This window comes from Melozone crissalis, unplaced genomic scaffold (genome assembly GCF_028551555.1).
Source record: "Melozone crissalis strain CALT ecotype California unplaced genomic scaffold, PUWL_Pcris_2 ptg000046l_1, whole genome shotgun sequence".
NCBI lineage: Eukaryota > Metazoa > Chordata > Aves > Passeriformes > Passerellidae > Melozone > Melozone crissalis.
Window position 1 is genome coordinate 7411093 of NW_026535824.1, and position 20820 is coordinate 7431912.

Here is a 20820-nt window from a genome sequence, read left to right on the forward strand (position 1 = left end):
GGCTACTCCGGCAACATACATAGAGTCTGTGACCACATTTAAAGGCTCCTGTAAGTTGGACACTGCCCATACTACTGCCAACAATTCCAAAGTTTGTAAACTATCTGCAGGATCTGCTGTAAGAAGTTGATGCTTCCATTGTCCTTTTTCTTGCCAGGTGACAGCAGCACGCCTTGATTTCTTTCCTGCATCTGTAAAAGCTGTAATAGCTCCTTCTATAGGGCGTTCTTCTCTCAATGGTCGGGTGATCCAGTTCCATTCTGTCATCCATTGCAAAACTTTAGGCACTAATTTGCTGGTTTCTACTTTAGCAGATGATGCTAATAATGCTTCCTGCAAGTTCTTTGAATTAATCAAGTACCAGTCCAAAGTCTCTTTCTCCATAGGCAATCTAATGGTAGCAAGTTCTCGACCATCCACTTCAATAATTCTGAGACGCCCTTTTTTGACTAACACAGCCAATTGTTCAATTTTTGAGAATATTGTTCTCTTATGTTGTAGTGATGGTGACAACCATTCCAGAACTCGTATCTCCCCCGTTTTCTCCTGTTGTTGAGAGAGAGCACCAAGCAAATGGCAAGGACTATTCCAAATAGTAAGGTCAATAGGGCAGTCGAGTTGTCGACGAGACACATATCCCTGTTGTACACAATTACTAATTTGTTGCAAGGCAAGGTGGTGCTCCTTTGTTAGGTGTACAGGAGTAGTAGGATCAATACCCTTTAACAAAGGCCGCAGGGTTTCTAATAAATGATTTGGTATTCCCACAATGGGCTTTAACCACTGTAAATCTCCCAGCAACTTCTGTGCATCATGCAAAGTTTTAATGTCCAATTGTAATTCCAATTTTTGAGGTATTCAATACACACTAACAAAAGTGGTGATCTACTTGCTAATGTAAATCCTCCTACTCCGGTGAGCATATTTGATGTTGGGAATAGAGGCCAATGTTGTGGCCATGCTTCTGGAGAAATAATACTGGTGTCTGCTCCTTTATCCAATAATCCATAAAGGGTTATGCTTTGATGTCCATGGGTAATTTCCACTTTTTGTTTTGGTCTATTTTGTAAATCCACAGTTAAAAGTGTAACACCAGTAGAGCCAAAACCCTTTTCATCCCGCGTTTGTCCAGTAAATGATGGTATACCAGATGTCATTTGTGATAGTGGTATTAATTGTGCAATGCGTTGTCCTTTTGTTATTTTAATAGGAGGATAAAGGGTGTAAACCATGATTTGTATTTCCCCTGTATAATCCACATCGATAACACCAGGCAATACAAATAATCCCAGCATAGTTATTGAAGAACGTCCTAATAACAATGCTCCACATTTTTGTTCATTCAAAATGAGAGGACCCTTTACTCCAGTTGGTATCCTCTCAGGCCGATTCGTCATTAATGTGACGTCTACTGCTGCTGATAAATCCAAATCGAGGCTCCCTGCTGTTGCGGTTGCAGACAGGAGGTGACAGTGATGTTACGGCAGCAGCTGATGTCTCCGATGTCACGGCGGCAACTTGTGTTTGGGCGCGTATGTCCCTCATTGCCGCATCAGTAACACTTGATGAATGGTCTCGAGCTCTGTGTGTCCGCCAGTGAGCCGCTTCGGAGAGGAGCAAGAGCAGCTAACACCTGATTCTGAGTAGACTCTGCTTGCCTTTGTAACCCTAATCCTAATTCCTTTAAAGTTTCTACTATAAATGCCTGTGAAGCTGTTGGCATTAATGCCATTCGCTCTAAAGCTTCCTCAATAGTCCAATTTGCCCCTGAAGTAGCTAACACTCTTGCATTTGCTTAACAGGTTCACTTTTTACTCCAAACTGACTAACCGTAGAACGTAACTGGGCTAACAACTTCCAATCTAAGGGAGTATATTCCGCTATATTATGTGTAAGGTTCCCCTGTGCATCATACTGTGGTGTGTATGTAACCGGACATGCAAGATTAGAAGCTACTTCCACCGCCTCGCCATCCCCCATCTGCATTACTTCTTTTGCCACAGCAGCCCAAGCTTCCCTCCTTTGTTTAGCCATCTCCCCCCATAGGTCACTGTGTGCCCCCGGGATGGGATCTGACTCTTTAAGGGTGCTATGCTGCTGGCACTTCGGTACCGAGACCGAGTTCTCGCACGGGGAAGGCGGTGGAGCAGGAGCTGGCTCGCGCGGGGGAAGCGGCCCCCCCGCTGCTGGAGCTGACAGTGAAACCGGAGACGACTCGCGCGGGGGAAGTGGCCCCCCCCGCGGAGGCGGCCCGCTCGAGGGAAGCGGCGGAGGCAACGCTGGCGGCGGAGGCGAAGCTGGCTTGCTCCCACCCCCACCATCCGACCCGCCTGAAGCTGGCGGCGGAGGCAAAGCTGGCTTGCTCTTACCTCCACCATCCAACTCGCCTGAAGCTGGCGGCGGAGGCGAAGCTGGCTTGCTCCCACCCCCACCATCCAACTCGCCCTCCCCCTCTGACAGGAAGGGTGCAGATGGTTCCACTGTATCTAAGGGAAAATTTTCCACACCATTTTGCTGGGGACCCTTAGGCATAAGTATCTGAGTTACAGAAGGTGCTAAGGGATCATCCTCACGACCATACCCTATATTCCTCTTATGAGCTTCTGTTGCCCTTTCTGCTGCCTTTCTCTCAGAGACCTGCTGAAGTAACGTATTATACACAACCCGCCATAACTTGCCAAATGTCTTTGCTGACTTATCATCATCTAACACTGTATCCCACAGGATATCCCCAAACCTTTTCCACTCTACTATCTCATGAACTGTATATGAATTAGCAAAAATTGCTTTAGAATAACCATAAGCTAATAACCCTGGTAATTCCTTTTTTAAATCTATCCCTTTTACTCCTCGTCTTTCTAAATATGAGGAGAAGGAATCGTATGTCGCTTGCCTATCCATACCTATATATCACCGCGCGCTGTTGCAGCCCTTCCAGGCTCCTGCGACACGTAGAGACTTGAGATACCTTTTGTAATCCTCAAGGGGGCTTTTAAAATCCGGCACCGTCCCGGCTGCAAGGACTCTCACCCAACTTCCCCGACCGTGGCGAATTTATAATCCAAGAGAGCGAACGTTCAGAATGCTGCCTTTGCCCGCATTCTCCACCATTTGTCGGGAGAAGGAGACCCAGACACCAGTTGGTTCATCCAAGTCCCATTTATTGATCGAATATGGCGGGTTAAATATAGTTCTTAATAAGCTTCATACATATTGCAAAAGTTGAGCTCAGGATTGGTTAGTTACATATCAGCAACTACACCTACTTCTACATTCTTGTGCTTATTCTTCTGTTACATTCTGCAGATATTCAGGACTAATCTCACCTCCCTTTCCTCATGTTGCAGCAAGGCCATCCGGCATTCTTGCCTGTCAGCAGTCACTGAATCAGAGACTGCTGACCTCCCTTTTAAGCTTAACCAGCGGCATTAAGTCAGTATGGCCTTTCTCAGCTAACCAATTCTTAATAAATTTCTCCACAAGATAACAATAAACAAGAAGCTGAAGACTGAAAAAGTCCCATGCACTTCCTTTTAGCTGGCACAGAACTGCTACAGGAGGGTTTCCCACATCGAGAGAGCCCCCAGAAAGGCCCAACAAAAAACAATCATCAATACCTGGTGCCCTGACAATGTTTGAAATAAGTAGGCTTTTTTCCATAAAGTTGTTTACTGAAGGGTGTTGTCTTAATTAGCCATTCATGTGAAATGTGTTGATTAAATGACCAATGAGGTCCACCTGAAGCAAACCAAGATGTAAAAGTCGATGTTTGAATAAATGGGTAGGTTTTAGCCCTTAGCCTTGTGATGTGAGTCTGTGTCATCTCTGACTAAGTGGTGATATTTGGGGATCAGTGGGGGCTACTGGGGATCCTTTCTGCACTTCATGACCCAACAGGAGCTTCTCTAATATTAAACTTTGCCTGAAGCTCCCACTGTGCCCATGACAGGAACCCCTGTGAGTGTCTGGGACATCCCGGCTCTTTGGAAGCCTGGGGACTCCTGGGATGTCACCGTGGAGCCCCCGTGAGTGCCTGTGACAGATCGGTGCCTTTGCGGCCCAAGGTCCCCTGGGATGTCACCATGGCTGTGATTGCCTCTGACCACAGGGCTCTTTGCCATCCCCAGAAAGCCCTGGGAGGTCTCCATGGAGCCCCTGTCTGTGCCTGTGACATTCCAGCTCTGGAACAGCCTGGAGACTCCTGGAAAGTCCCCATGGAACACCTCAGAAGGCCTGTGACAAATTTGATCCTTAGCAGGAAAATATCAGCAGGACCCTGTTGCTATGGTCCGTTTCCATGGCAACCACCACCAGCCTCCTGTTGCTATGGTCAGTTTCCATGGCAACCATCCCCAGCCCCCTTGCCATGCTCAGTCCCTTGGCAGCTCCATGGAGACCCCATGCCAGGGGTGGTTGCCATGGACACCAGCTCAGGCCTGCAGCCAGAGCCCGTTGCCATGGCAACCACTGGCAGCCCCATCCCCAGGCTCATGGGATCCCAGAACCACAGAATTGGCTGAGCTGGGAGGGACCCATCAGGATCCTCCACTCCAACTGCTGGCCCTGCACAGGACACCCCAACAATGCCAGCCTGGGCCTGGCAGCGCTGTCCAAACGCTACTGGAGCTCCGAGAGCCCTGGAGCTGGGACCCTTCCCTGGGGAGCCTGGGCAGGACCCCAGCAGCCTCTGGGCAAAAACCTTCTCCTGACATCCAACCTGAGCCTGCCCCGACTCAGCTGCAGCCGTTCCCTCCACTCCTGTCCCTGGGCACCAGAGGGAAGAGGTTCCCACAGCCCCAGAAAGGGACCCGCTCCCAAGGCTGTTGCCATGGCCACAAGGGCTGGGACCAGCTGGGATGCTCGGTTTCCATGGGCCGGGGTTCAGGAATGGGATTCCCCAATTTCCTGCTCTTGCTAAAACCGCGCTGCCCTCGCTGCCCTCCCGCCTCCCATGGAAAGCACAAAAGGCAAAGATCCTAAGCTGGGATAAAAACCATTTATTGGGAACAGCAATGAGATAAGGAACAAACAGGAACAAAAACAATATTGATAACAGAAGGGATAAGTAAAACTATTTGCAGAGAAAACTAAAACATCAACAATTGGCTCTTCATGGCAATGTATTTCCTCCTGTCTGCAAAGGACACCCTTCTCCCTGGGGTGAGAAAGAGTCCCTTTCCTGCCCCTGGCAATGACCTGAGGTAGGAGTGAATGTAATGACACAGCCATGGCCAGACACTCATGTTCTTCCATCCCACATCATGTCATTGGCAGGGGCAGGAAAAGGGACAGGTGTCTTCCTAGCATGGATCACAGGGAACATGGATCACCAGGGCTCTTTCCAATATGGGTCCTCCAATGAGGGATGAAGCCGGAGCTGGGCATGAAGCTCTTCTGCTGTTGGGGCACTGATAGAACATCCCTTACTGGTGCTTCCATTGGTGGCTGGTCAAGTCAGAGCTCTGGGTGAAACTCATCCCACACTGGGGACACTCGAAGGGCCTCTTCCCTGTGTGGATGCGCTGGTGCCTGATGAGGGTGAACTTATGCTTGAATCCCTTCCCACAGTCAGGGCAGCGGAAGGGCCTCCCCTCTGTGTGAATCCGCTCATGCAGACGGAGATTTGAGCTGGTCTGAAACCTCTTCCCACACGTGGGGCACTCGCAGGGCCTCTCCCCAGTGTGGATGCGCAGGTGGATGATGAGGTGGGACTTGCACTTGAAGCCCTTCCCACAGTCAGGGCAGCAGAAAGGCCTCTCCCCAGTGTGAATGAGCTGGTGCCTGAGGAGATCGGAGCTGGTCTGAAGGCTCTTCTGGCACTCGGGACACTCGTAGGGCCTCTCCCCAGTGTGGATGCGTTGGTGGGTCACAAGGGTGGACCTGTAACTGAAGCCCTTCCCACATTCCCCACACTCGTAGGCCCATTCCCTGGTGTGGATCATCTGGTGGCTGATCAGGCTGCTGCTCTGCCTGAAGCTCTTCCCACACTCTGAGCACTTGTGGGGCTTCTCCCGATCATGAAGCTGCTCACGAACCACAGTCTCTGTGCTCTGGCTGAAGCTCTGTTCACCTTCCTGACTCAGGGTGGGTCTTTCCTCCTCAGAGCACCCTGGGCTGGGTTTTGAGCCCCTCTTCCTGTGGAATCTCTGGGGATTATCCTCCCCATTGAATTCCTGTGTCATGGAGCTGCTCAAAACGGCCTCTTCCACGAGGTTCTTCTGTGGGGATTTGTCCTTGCTGGTCTCCATCCTCAGCTCCTTCTCTGGGGGAGGAAGCACAAGGAGAAGATGGGATTTGCCCCCATGCCAGAGGGAAAGGGAAGGAGATCCCCTCAGTGCATCCCCGGAAGGATGGCTTTGGCAGCAGGGTTGTCCTGCAGCCAGGGGCCGTGCTGGGCTGGGAGATGGAGCAGGAGAGAGGGGGAAAGGGGCACTGACTTCCTCCTCACCTGCCTGGGTGTCCTGGGGCATCTTCCTTGTCCTTGCAGTCTCTCCCTCCATCTGGCTAAGTTTTAGGAATGGGAAATTCTGTTTTGGGAAGAAAACAAGAAATAAGCACACTAAATTTTGTACTGGATTGAAGGCAAACCAGGGGGAGAGTCTAAGTCAGAATTCCAATTAAAAAAAAAAATTAGGATCAAGGCAATGATACAGAAACACTGCCTTAAACTGACAGAGTCAGGATATAACCTGACACCCTGTTGGTCAGGGTGGTGGCTGCAGTCCCATTAAATGGTGGCTGCAGTCCTGTTGGAGTGATCAACGTGATTCTGTCCAAGAAGTGATGCTGTAGAAGGGTCTGGTCTTCCTCTGAAGGTCCACTGGTGGTTATGGAGCTCTTGTCCTCTGGGAACCCAGTAGGCAAGGTGCTGCTGGTGTTGCCAGCCTCATCTTATATCCAGGTAGGAATTCTTGGATCCTCCCCCTGGGCGGAGCACCCCACAATGAGATGATGGAATTTTATCAGTCCTGCAGTGACACTCAATGGCCCATTAGCAGAAGATGTCTCCCCTGGAGGGCGTTATCAGGGGTGAGTCATGGAAGAGATAAAGAACACTGCCCCACCTGCTTATAGCAGTTGATGAAGATGGGGATTGAAAACATGCATTTGGTTACATCTTGCATTGCAACCTGAAGCAGTGGGGTAATCCCTGCTCGGGGGGTGAACACCACCCCCCTTATCCAAACTGGCTCAGGTGTAAAACCCCCACCCCGGGAAGGGCACACACACAGGGGACAATGTCACACTTGGCCCTGCTCCATGTGAGGTCTCTGTCCCTTGTCACTCCCTTACTCTTCCCCCTTTTCTCTTTCTTTCCAACTCTCTCTCTACCTCACATTTACTGTTCAATAAAATCCACCTTGGATTTGGTCTTGTTAGTCTTAATTGGGGCAGAGGAATTTCTCCAACAATTTTCTTAAGCAGATTGCGACATTATTTTGCCATAGTGTGTTCAGGGCACCGTTGTCTGACCCCAAGTGCCTTTGACAACAGCATGGTTCCCTCCTCTGAGGAGGTTATGGTTCTCTCTGGAGGAACTCTTGGAAACTTGGACACAGCTTCCTCTGAGCACCTTATGGGAGAACTGATGAGGAAAATGGCTGTTAGAGGTGGCCAGTGAAAAAGAAAATATTTTGTTGTCCTTCCTTGAAAAGTTTGTTAAAATCACTGGAGGAAAGGGAGCAAATGCTACCAGCCAGACTGACAAGGTTCATTCACCCCACAATGAGGAACACAAGACTGTGGAAAGTCCCACAAGAACCCCCACTCAAGTAGCTAAATTCCAGGATAACTTCTGAATTCACAGGCTTGGGTGGGGGCTTTGCCAAATGTGAGAATCATTTTTCTCTTCATCCCTGTCAGCTTTGTGACAGCTACACAGAGCTTTCCCTTCCTTTTCATAATCTGTATTGGGCCGAATTTCTACTTTGCTCTTATTGGAACCTACCAGCAGCTGAGCTGGAGCTGTTCAGGAACTGATCAAACTTGGAATTGCCACAAAATTGCTTTTATTTTTGGTTTATTCATGTTTGCAATTTATTTGTGTTTTCATCACATACGACTTGTGGGAAAAACAAGTATTCATCAAAGCGATTTATGCAGAGTCAGGTTTGATTTCTGCCAAGTTTATTTTGTCAAGTGCCCAGAGGAATCTCCCATCCTGTCTGCAGCTGCTCCCACAGGGATGTGAGGGTTGATCGCAGAGCCCCAGGGGTTACAGTCAGGGCTGCCCTCAGGGAATGCTCACCTGGTATTGAGGGGCAGCATGGGAGCACCTGCATCTTGGAGCACCCAGCCGCCCCTCATGTTTGGATGTGCCTGAGGAGGGCTGGGATGATGCCAGGGACATTCTGCAGTGACATCCCCTCTGTCCCGCTCTGGGTGAGCTCAGTCCCAAACCTGACCCTCATCCTGGTCTCAATCTCACTCCATGTTTAGACACACTCACAGTTCTGTATTTAATTTCATCCCAGTGCCAGACTTGTCTAGCCCCAGACCCAATCCCAACCCCAGCCCTAAAGCCAATCCCATGCGTAGCCTTAACCCCAATCCCAGCTCTAATCCAAATCTCTGCCCCAACTCCAACCCCAGCCCCAATTCTAGCCCCTTCCTAAATCCTCAGCCCCAAACCAAATCCCAGGTTCAGCCCTTCTGGGGCTTTGGGGGTGTCTCTGTCCCTGTGACCCCGATGATGTTTGGGTAGGGTCACACCAGTGCTGAGAGGGAGAGAGACTGCTGTGACCTCCCCAGGTGTGAGAAGGTGGGAGAGCCCCCCCAGCCCTGAGCACCCTCAGCGGTGAGAGGGACACAGAGCCCCTGGTCCCCAGCCCTGCACAGGCATTGCCTGGGGCCAGAGGGATGGAGACCCCCCAAGTATCCCCCAGGGTGAAGGGACAGAGAGCTCCAAGCATTCCCTGGGCTGAGAGAGACAGAGACTGCCCCGAGAACCCTTTTCAAGGAAGGACAACAAAATATTTTCTTTTTCACTGGTCAGTCAGAACAGCCATTTTCTTCATCATTTCTCCCATAAGTTCCCCAGGAGGAAGGAGGGACTGTTTCCAAGTCCTTCCAAGTTTCCAAGAGTTCTTCCAGAAAGAACCACAACCTCCTCAGAGAAGGGAACCATGCTGTTGTCAAAGGCACTTGGAGTCAGAGAACAGTGCCTAAACTCACTGTGCCAAAACAATGTCACAATCTGGTTAAGAAAATTGTTACAGAGATTCCTCTGCCCCAATTAAGGTGCTAACGAGACCAAATCCAAAATGGATTTTATTGAACAGTAAATGTGAGGTAGAGAGAAAGATGGAAAGAAAGACAGAAGGGGGAGAGAGCAAGGGACAGAGACCTCCTCTGGAGGGAGCCAAGTGTGACATTGTCCCCTGTGTGTGTGCCCTTCCCAGGGTGGGGGTTTTACACCTGAGCCTGTTTGGGTAAGGGGAGGGTTATTCACCCCCTGAGCAGGGGTTACCCCACTGTTTCAGGTTGCCATGCAAGATGTAACCAAATGCATGTTTTCAATCCCCATCTTCATCAACTGCTATAAAAAGGCAGGGTAGTGTTCTTTATCTCTTCCATGACTCATCCCTGATAACGCCCTCCAGGGGAGACATCTTCTGCTAATGGGCCATTGAGTGTCACTGCAGGACTGATAAAATTCCATCATCTCATTGTGGGGTGCTCCGCCCAGGGGGAGGATCCAAGAATTCCTACCTGGATATAAGATGAGGCTGGCAACACCAGCAGCACCTTGCCTACTGGGTTCCCAGAGGACAAGAGCTCCATAACCACCAGTGGACCTTCAGAGGAAGACCAGACCCTTCTACAGCATCACTTCTTGGACAGAATCACGTTGATCACTCCAACAGGACTGCAGCCACCATTTAATGGGACTGCAGCCACCACCCTGACCAACAGGGTGTCAGGTTATATCCTGACTCTGTCAGTTTAAGGCAGTGTTTCTGTATCATTGCCCTGATCTAAATTTTCTTCTTAAATTGTAACTCTGACTTAGACTCTCCCCCAAGTTTACCTTCAAACCAGAACTAAAGACAATGTGCGCACTCTTTGTTTTCTTCCCAGAACAGGATTTCCCATTCCCAAACCTTGATTGGATGGAGGAGGAGGCTGAGAGGAAGAGGAAGGAGCCTTGGGATACCCAGGCAGGTGAGGAGGAAGTCAGTGCCCCTTTCCCCCTCTCTCCTGCTCCATCTCCCAGCCCAGCACAGATCCCGGAACAAAAGACAATGTGCACACCCTTTGTTTTCTTCCCAGAACAGGATTTCCCATTCCCAAACCTTGATTGGATGGAGGAGGAGGCTGAGAGGAAGAGGAAGGAGCCTTGGGATACCCAGGCAGGTGAGGAGGAAGTCAGTGCCCCTTTCTCCCTCTCTCCTGCTCCATCTCCCAGCCCAGCGCAGCCCGCGGCTGCAGGACAACCTTGGTGCCAAGACCGTCCTGCTGGGGATGCACTGGGGGAATCTCCTTCCCCTTCCTTCTGGAATGGAGGCAAATCCCATCTTCTCCTTGCCCTTCCTTCCCCAAACAAAAAGCTGATGATGGAGACCAGGGAGGAAAAATCTCCTTGGCAGAACCTCATGGAAGAGGCTGTTTTGAGTGACTCCATAGTGCAGAATTCTAATGGGGAGGAAAATCCCCAGAGATCTTGCAGGAAGAGGGGCTCCAAACCCTGCCCAGACTGCTCTGAGGAGGAAAGACTTACCCAGAGCCAGGAAGGTGGACAGAGCTTCAGCAAGTTCTTGGAGCTGATGGCCCAGGAGCAGCTTCATGATGGGGAGAAGCCTCACAAGTGCTTGGAGTGTGGGAAGAGCTTCCAGCAGAGCAGCACCCTGATCTGCCACCAGATGATCCACACCGGGGAATGGCCCTACGAGTGTGGAGAATGTGGGAAGGGCTTCAGCTACAGATCCAACCTTGTGACCCACCAACGCATCCACACTGGGGAGAGGCCCGACAAGTGTCCTGAGTGTGGGAAGAGGTTTTGGACCAGCTACCATCTCCTCCTGCACCAGCGGATTCACACCAAGGAGAGGCCTTTCCTCTGCCCTTACTGTGGGAAGGGCTTCAAGCAAAAGTCCAACCTCATCAGACATCGGCGCATCCACACTGGGGAGAGGCCCTACAAGTGTCCCCAGTGTGGGAAGAGCTTCGCCCGGAGCTCTCACTTGACCAGTCACCAAAGGAGGCACTGGTAAAGTAATCTCTGCCAATGCCCCAAGTGCAGGATGAGCTTCGTGCACTGCTCCAGCTTCAACCCCCATGGAGGACCCATGTTAAGCAGAGCCCTGGTGATCCATATTCCCCATGATCCAGTCTGGGGAAACACTTGTACCTTTTCCTGCCCCTGCCAATGGACATGATGTGGCTCTGAAAAAAACACATGAGGGTCGTGGCATGACCATGTCATCATATTCTCTCCCACCTCAGGAAATTGCCTGGGGCAGGAAAGGGACTCTCTCTCTCTCTCTCTCTCTCTCTCCTGAGAAGATGGGTGTCCTTTCCAGGCAGTGGAAAATTGTGTCCAGGAAGAGACAGTCAGTTATGTTGTAGTTTTCCCTTTATTTTATCCCTTCTGTTACCAGTATTATTTCTGTTCTTGTTTGTTCCTTATCTTGCTGCTGTTCCCAATAAATTGTTCTTATCCCAGCCTGGGACCTTTGCCTTTTGTGCTTTCCATTGGGGGTGGGAGGGCAGCGAGGGCAGCGTGGTTTTAGCAGGAGCAGGAACATGGGGTATCCCATTCCTGAACCCCGGCCCATGGAAACCGAGCATCCCAGCTGGTCCAAGCCCTGGTGGCCATGGCAACAGCCTTGGGAGCGGGTCCCTGCCTGGGGCTGTGGGAACCTCTTCCCTCTGGTGCCCAGGGACAGGAGTGGAGGGAACGGCTGCAGCTGAGTCGGGGCAGGCTCAGGTTGGATGTCAGGAAAAGGTTTTTGCCCAGAGGCTGCTGGGGTCCTGCCCAGGCTCCCCAGGGAAGGGTCCCAGCTCCAGGGCTCTCTGAGCTGCAGCAGTGTTTGGACAGTGCTGCCAGGCCCAGGCTGGCATTGTTGGGGTGTCCTGTGCAGGGCCAGCAGTTGGAGTGGAGGATCCTGATGGGTCCCTCCCAGCTCAGCCAATTCTGTGGTTCTGGGATCCCATGAGCCTGGGGATGGGGCTGCCAGTGGTTGCCATGGCAACAGGCTGTGGCTGCAGGCCTGAGCTGGTGTCCATGGCAACCACCCCTGGCATGGGGTCTCCATGGAGCTGCCGAGGGACTGACCATAGCAACAGGGGGCTGGGGATGGTTGCCATGGAAACTGACCATAGCAACAGGGAGGTGGGGATGGTTGCCTGCTAAGGATCAGATTTTTCACAGGCCCTCAGAGGGGTTCCATGGGGACTTTCCAAGAGTTTCCAGGCTGTTCCAGAGCTGGAATGTCACAGGCAGGGACAGGGGCTCCATGGAAACCTCCCAGGGCTTTTTGGAGATGGTAAAGAGCTGTGGGGTCAGAGGCAGTCAAAGCCATTCCATGGTGGCATCCCAGGGCACCTTAGGCGGCAAAGGCACTGGTCTGTCAAAGGCATTCGCAGCGTCTCCACGGTGACATCCCAGGAGTCCCCAGGCTGCCAAAGAGCCGGGATGCCCCAGACACTAACAGGGGTTCCTGTCATGGGCACAGTGGGAGCTTCAGGCAAAAGCTTTATTTCTTTATTGGAGAAACTCCTGCTGAGTCATGAGGTGAAGAAATGACACCCAGTAGCCATCATGGTTCCTCAAACCCCTGCAGAGCCCCTAGACTTCTGAAATTCCTTTTAAGAGAGGAGACTGGGAGTGGCTGGATCCAATCCCAGCCCCAGAATTTGTCAAAGGTATAAAAGATTGAACAGGTGGAATTCAAATTTTACACAATTTGTCCTGCAGAATCAATGATAGAATACCCGAATAATTTATATAAATATGTCTCTAGCTTATTCTCATCATGATCAGATGGAAAGATCACTAGCACAGTTATTTATTCCACAGATCAGGAGCTATAACAATTATTAGAATATCGTGCTGTGGGCAATTTTGAAGTCAACAGGGCCTTGCTGGAATTGCTGCAGCCCATTGCAGGCAGAGCCTCCTGCTCCAGCAGGAACTGCCTTTCCTGTGCCATGAGCAGGGCAGGTCCTGCTGCAGGAAAAGCCCCAGGCCAGCCCCAGCACAGGGAAGGGCTCGGGCACAAGGGCAGAGTGCCCTGCTGGGAGCTGGGCCAGGGAGAGCCTGAGGCACCAAAGGCACATTGGCAGCAGCAGCTGCTTGCAGGCCATGGCCGGAAGCCTCCCTTGGCAGCCCGGCCTGGTGGCCACCACTGCAGAGCTGCTGCCTCAGGGCTCATTCCTGGCTGGGCTCTGAAAAGCCACTTCTGCTCCAGGAGCCTGACTGGAAAGCCATTGGCCCCAGCACCTTGGGGACAAGATATTAATGACAAAACTCTTCATGCCAGCAGAGCCAAGGCAGGGGCAGAGGAAAGGGCAGAGTCAGGCCCAGGGGACAGGGCTGCCATGGTGATGGCTGTGAGGTCACTGCCCCTGCAGCAGCCTGGCTGCCCTCAGCAGACATTCTGGCCAGAAGCATTGTGGGGGCACCCAGGACATCAGAGAACCACAAAACAGGAATTCTGTCCAAGGGGATGAGAGGGTTCCCTTGGGTCAGGCTGCACAAAGCTCCTGCTCTTGGACAATTCCTGTGATGGGGCTTCCAATTCTCTGGAAAAACGGTTGCCATTTTGTGCCACTCTCATAATTGTAAAATATTTCCTCTTTCTAGCAAATGTAAATCCACCCTCATTCAATTTAGAGATATTGAGCCTGTCACTGCAAGATTTGCGAGTAAATGCCTTTGACTACATTTTTCCATTTTCACAGACTTTGGAGAGGAACCAAAAATCTCCCAAGATGGGATTTGGAGGCCTCATCACATAACCAGCAGGGATGGGCTGATGGCTCTGGGGTTGTTCCAGATTGAAGGCAAGATGTATTCTATTACCATCTGTATGGCAGTTGTCTTGTCAAGTGGGCAGTTTTCCCTTATCTCTCTCTCTGACTGATCACAATCACTTCTCCCTTGGGAGGGGCATCTGCTGATAATGGGCTATTGAATGTCACTGCATGACTGATAAGAACTCTAATATCTGACTGTGAGATGCTCCGCCCAGAGGGAGGAGCCAAGCATTGCTACCCAGATATAATCTGGAGATTCTGGAATACCAGAACAGCTTTCTCCACTGGATTCCCCAGAGGAACAGCAGCTGCCTTTTCTCCCACTGGATCTTCAGAGGAAGAATACATCCTTTTCTACAGGACCTCCTGCTCCAACAGAACCACACCTGACACTGCAGGAGGACTGCAGCCACATTTCTAATTGGACTGCTCCAACATCCTGACCCACAGGGTGTCAGGTTGAGTTGTGACTCTGTCAATGTTGTTCTAGTGTACTGCATTGTTTATTTGTTTAATTTTCTTCCCTATTAAAGAACTGTTATTTCCTGCTCCCATATCTGTGCCTGAGAGCCCCCTCAATTTCAAAATTATAACAATTTGGAGGGAGGGGGTTTACATTTTCCATTTCAGGGGTAGCTCCTGCCTTGATTAGCTGACACCTGTCTTTTCAAACATTAACAAGGGGAAAGTTTCAAAGCCTCAGTTATAAAGCAAACAAAGTTTGGAGGAACAAATAAAATATGAATTGGGGATGTTCTATTAGTTCCAGAAGCAGGGTGAAATTTATTAGGAAAGGATTTACAGGTGCATTTTGACATTCTCTGGAGTGCTCCCAGAGAAAGGGAAAATGGTAGTTAAGCTTCTCCAATTAAGGGAAGAAAATGAGGAGAAAACTCAAGAGATGGTTTGGGCAAAACCAAAAAACTGAGGTAAATTGAACATGAAACCTATAGTAATAAAAATAACTAATGAGAATCATCCAATTCAGCTATGACAATATCTACTCTCCCTGGAGGGGAGACGAGGACTACAGCCGCTGATCCAGGAACTACTTGAGGACAGGACCTTAGAACCATGTATGTCCCCCCATAATACACCCATATTACCAGTAAAGAAGTCAAATGGGACTTACAGGTTTGTCTAAGATTTGAGAGAAGTGAACAAAAAACCAGTGAATTGATACCCAGTAGTGCCTAATCCCTATACACACCTAAGTAACATGCCAGTGGTTTAGCATGATAGACCTAAAAGATGCTTTTTGGGCATACCCACTGGCAGAGAAAAGTGGGTAGTCTTTGCTTTTGAATTGGAGGACCCTGATTCTGGGAGGAAGCAACAGCTTCGGTGGACTGGGTTACCCCAAGGGTTTTCTGAATCCCCAAACCTCTTTGGTCAAGCGCTAGGAGAAGTAACGCAACTCTTCTCCATTAAACCTGAGATAAAGCTCATCCAATATGTAAATTATTTGCTTTTCTCAGGACAGGAAGAAAAAGAAGTTTGGGAATCCACCATAGTGTTGTTAAATTTTCTGGGGGGCCAAGGACTTCAGGTATCAAAAGGGAAACTCGAATTTGTAGAAAGAGAAGTAATATACCCAGGATTTGTGATATACCCAGCTCCAAGGGACCTGGCGGCTGAACCCTGAGAGAATTACAGGGATAGTCTCACTCCCACCAAAAACTAAGAGAGAAGTCAGAAGGTTTTTAGGCCTGTTGGGATATTGTAGGCTATGGATTGGAGGATACATGCAGGCCATCTGGTTCTTGTATGAAAAGTTAATTGAAGAGATTAGGTGGGAAAAAGACGATGAACAAAAGTTTGAAGCTTTGAAGCAAAAATTGGTTGGTGCACCAGCCCTGAGTCTTCTTGCCTTAGACAAACCCTTCTATCTGTCTGTGGATATAGAAAAAGAGGTAACACATGGAGTGTTAGCCCAGGACTGAGGAGGATCCAGGAAACCACTGGCCTATGTATCATAATTACTAGAGCCTGTCAGCCAGGGGTGGCCAACCTGCATTCAGGTGTGGCAGTGACTGCCCTACTCATAGCAGAAAGCAAAAAATTAACCTTTTGGGGGAAAATTGAAGATATATGTCCCAGACTCAGTAACAAGTATCCTGAGCCAAAAGGCTGAGAAATGGCTCACTGATTCCCAAATGCTAAAGTATGAAGCCATCTTAATAGATAATGGTTTAGAGCTAATTGTGAGTAACCAACTCAACCCTGCCCCGTTTTTGTATGGAGAACCAGATGAGGCACTAATACATAATTGCCTAGAGGTTATAAACTGTCAAACTAGAGTAAGAGAGGACGTAACAGATCAACCACTCCAAGGTGGAAAACGATTGTACATCAATGGATCTTCACAGGTAATAAAGGGGCACAGGTTATCGGGGTACGCTATAGTGCATGAAGGGTTGGTAGCCATAGAAAAGATAAAGTTACTTTCCAACTGGTCAGCCCAGGCATTGAGTTGTATGCCCTAAAACAAGCTCTGGATATATTAGCATAGAAAAGGGGAACAATATATACAGACTGAAAATGCACTTTTGGAATAGTGCATATATTTGGAAAAATTTGGGAAGGGAGGGGGCTATTAAATTCAAAGGGAAAGGGACTGATTCACAAAAAATTTGTCTGAGAAGAGTTAGAAACCGTCCAATTGCCAGAGAAGTAGTGGGGGTATATGTTGAAGGACATCAAAAAGGGGAGCAAGGGAACAATTTAGCCAATTTAGAAGCTAAAAATGCCACTGAATCAGCGACAGAAAAACTAATAATAGTGTTAACACCCATGAGAGAAATGCAAAAAGTCCCTGTATTCAGTGGGACAGAAGAGGAAGAATTTCTCAAAATAGAAGCAAAGAAAGATAAAGGGAAGTGGTGATTAGCAGATGGGAAGCAAATATTGAATAAACCCTTTTCCAGGAAAATGCTAGAAGGCATACATGGAACAACACACTGGGGTACCCAAGTGCTAAGTGATCAATTTTTAAGGGATTTGGGATGCAAAGGAATTTTCAGAATAGCTAAGCAAGTAACTGAACAGTGTGTGATATGTCAACAAGTTAATAAAAAATAATGAGGGAAACACCCAGAGGAGAGCAAGAATTAGCCTTATGGCCCTTCCAAAACATCCAAGTAGCCTTTACTGAGCTTTCCCAGGTACAACAGTGGAAGTTTTTGCCAGCGATAGTAGATCACGTGACTCATCGGGTAGAAGTGGTACCCACTATGAAATTCAATGTCAATGTTGTGAGTAAAACAATTCTAGAATCAATCATTCCCTGATATGGGATGGCAAACAAGATTGATTCAGACTGAGGAACTCATTTCACATCAAAGATATTGCAGAAAGTTGTTCAGTCCCTAGGAGTAAAATGGGAATTACACACTCCATGGCATCCACAGAGTTCCAGTCAGGTTGAGAAAATGAATCAAACTCTTAAAAGAGCTCTAGGTAAGCTAATAATTTAAACCCAAATGTCAGGGATAAAATGTCTCCCTTTAGCCTTATTAAGAATTAGAACTCAACCCCAGTCAGATCTGAGGGTGTCACCCTATGAAATGATGTTTGGGTTACCCTTCCTGACCTCACCCCAGAAGGCTGCCACCTATGAGAAAGGGGAAGCCAATGCCAAGAAATAAGTGATGTCTATAGCACAAACCTTATAAGAGCTAAGATATAGAGGGGCAATTCCTCAAACTACCACCCTGGATTTCAGAATCCATAATGGGGATTGGGTGATGATTAAGCCATGGAGAGATCAGCCTCTAACTCCTCAGTGGGAAGGTCCCTTTCAGGTACTGCTCACCACTGAATCAGCCGTGCAAACTGCAGAGTGGGGATGGACTCATGCCAACAGAGTCAAAGGCCCAGGAGAGGAACCCGAAGAGTGGACTATAACATCCAGGCTGGGTGAAACAAGATTGACTCTCAAGCAGAGATTTACCAGCATCTGTTGAGGAGAAGTACACAAGGGACTGTAAAAGGCAGTGGGACAGCTTCCTTAAGAAAATAAGACAAAGGAAGGAGGGCATGACCAAGTTGGCCCCTTTGCTTGCTACCAAGAAGGCTCCATAGACCTGCTGTGGGTAGGAACCCCATAGGCATGGTAAGGTAGGGACAAAAGGCCATACCAGACCTCTATCATTCCTCAGTTGTCTTTTAATTCAACAGAAATTGGAAGGCAAGACTGAGTTGGCCTCTGTACTCACCCCTAAGAAACACCAACTATGGGTATCAGGCACATAGGCATTGTAGATGGGAGTCAAAGCCATACTGGACCTCTGTGATGCCCTTTTGTTCATTCCAAATAAGTGTGTCTAAGGAAAACCTGAGGTTTTTTCTGCTGTTCCCACTGTCCTTGCCCACATCAACAGATGCTGGTATGACTCATTCAAGAGAGACAGAAAATTTTTTACCTAACTGTTCGCACAAAATGACTTATAGAAAAAGAAAATGGGGGCTTGTTATAGATGTGTAATTCCATGGTTGATTTTCACAGTTAAGGGGTGAATATTAAATATATATGTTAAGAGAAGTTTTGTAGATGTATAGTTATCCTTCCCCTCTCCCTTGCATTGTTATCACAGGATGGCCTCAGTAGTTGGGGCATTTAGGAGGGTCGGCTTCTTACTGTTGCAGCACCTGACCTCCAATCAAGGTGTTAGACAGTGATCTCCACCACTGGAGAGTGAACAAGGAATCGATTCACAAGACTTTGGGAGGGGCTAGAGGTGTAAAAGACAGAATATCCATTTTGTAGATGAGCACACAGTGACTGAATTTTTGCTCCCAGCATTGTATCCTTTATTCAGTTTTTGTAGTATTATCATGAGGTCTCAATAAACAATTTAAATTTTTGAAAGTAAAAATAATTTCTCTCATGGGTTGGGGAATGTGGGGCAAGGTTGTCCACACTGGGTCAGCTCCTAGGTACAACTTCACTGACCTGGCCAGACCTCCTTAGGAGAGACCCTGGATCAACATCAATCACAGGATGATGCAATCACCTCTTTTATAGTAAGAACAGCAATAAAAGACACCCTTTAAGATAGGATTGCATATTTCTCAGAAGCTCCTTGAAATATTTCTCCATAACTGTAAAAGGAAATCTTCCTGATGAACTGCTCCAGACCAGAGAGAAATCAAGGCAGAGCCATGGTTTGTCAGGACTTGCTTGATCCTAATGAGCCCTGTGGTGCATTTGGAGCTGAGCCCTGGAACCCTGGGCCTGACGGGAGATCGCACAAACCTTTCCAGGAGTCAAAGTCAGTGGAAAACCCCAAAGTGTCTCAAGGCACCAATGGGTCTCACTGAGGTCCATCCCAACACAGGCTCCTCATGGACTCCTTAGAGGAGAGAATTGGAGACCAGGACGGCAAAAAAATTTCTGAGAGACTCAGTGTAGAAAGGAAATTCCAAAGTACCCTAAAAACCGTGAGTACCTCAAAGTATTAATGAGCACCACTGAGTGTCAGTACAGAGCTCTCAAGGGACTCATTAAAGCAGATAATTGGGGCCATGATTGCACAAACCTCTCAGAGAGTCTGTATCAAAAGGGAAACACCAAGTACCTTAAAATAACTGAAGTACTCTGAAGCATTAATGAGCCCTACTGAGTGTTGTTACTGACAAAGCCTCTCAAGGGACTTATTACAGCAGATAATTGGAGGCCGTGATTGCACAAACCTCTCAGAGACTCCAAGGCAAAAGTCAAACTCAAAGTCCTTTCAAAAACCTGCAGTCCCTGCAGGGAGCATTCAGGAGCCCCCAGGGCCATTCCTGAGCAAGGTTCCGCAGGGACTCCTTCCAGCAGATCCTTGAGGCCACTGGCATGTGGGCTAGGGGGGGATGCTGAGGGCAGGACAAGGGGCTGAGAGTGCCCAGCCTGGCTGGGGCTGTGCCAGGAGGCCCCAGGGCCTCAGGACAAGGTGTCTCCTCACAGCCCTTGGTGGCACAGACCCTGCTGTGCCCCAGGGCACCAAGACTTGGCTTCTCTTTGTCCCCACCTGTCATCACTGCCTCCAGTTCTCTGCTCTGCTTGGGGCCTGGGGACACTTTCTCAGTTGTGTCCCTCACTGGGACCCATTACAAGTCCAAGAAACTTTGGAGTTGGATTCTGACTTGGAGTTCTGAGAGGTTTCTTCAGCTCCTTCTCAGGGACTGATGTTCAGGGCCTGAGCACAAAGCCCCAGAGGCTCATTACAGTCCTTGTGCTGTGTCTGTGCTGATGAGCTGGCCTGGGCTCCTGGCACAGAGGCAGCTCCTGGTAACCAAGAAGAGCTTCAAAAGCACATTTCTCTTGATGAGCAGCTCTTCTGCCAGCCCAGCAGGGCTGGGGCACTGCCTGCAGCCAGCCCAGGCACAGCACAGAGGCACAGAGAGCTTTAATCAGTCAGGGCTGGGAAGGTGCTGAGAAGTGCCTGGGGCAGAATCACTGCCAGCCCTTGGCACAGGAGCCTCTGGCTGCAGGACAATGCAGCTGCAGCTCCTGGAGCCATGTCCTAAAGCTGGAACATCCCAATGCCTACAGACCCTGTGAGTACATTCTCTGATTGTCTCTTGTGCAGAGCAGCCAGGGGTGCCCAGGGCTGTCCTGCAGAGCAGGGTCCTGCAGCCCAGGGCGCTGTGCTGGGGCAGGGACTCAGCTGCCTGCCAGGGACAGCTCTCAGCCAGCCCTGGGGGACCAGATCTGGGTGGGAGGAGACAGCTGGTAAGGCTTGGACGTGTTCTCCTTGTGTGGAGAGGATGCTGCATTGTTCAGGACTGCTTCAAGGATGGCATTTAAGGCCACAGCACTTCCAACTAGATTACACAGGGAGCATATTGAAACAG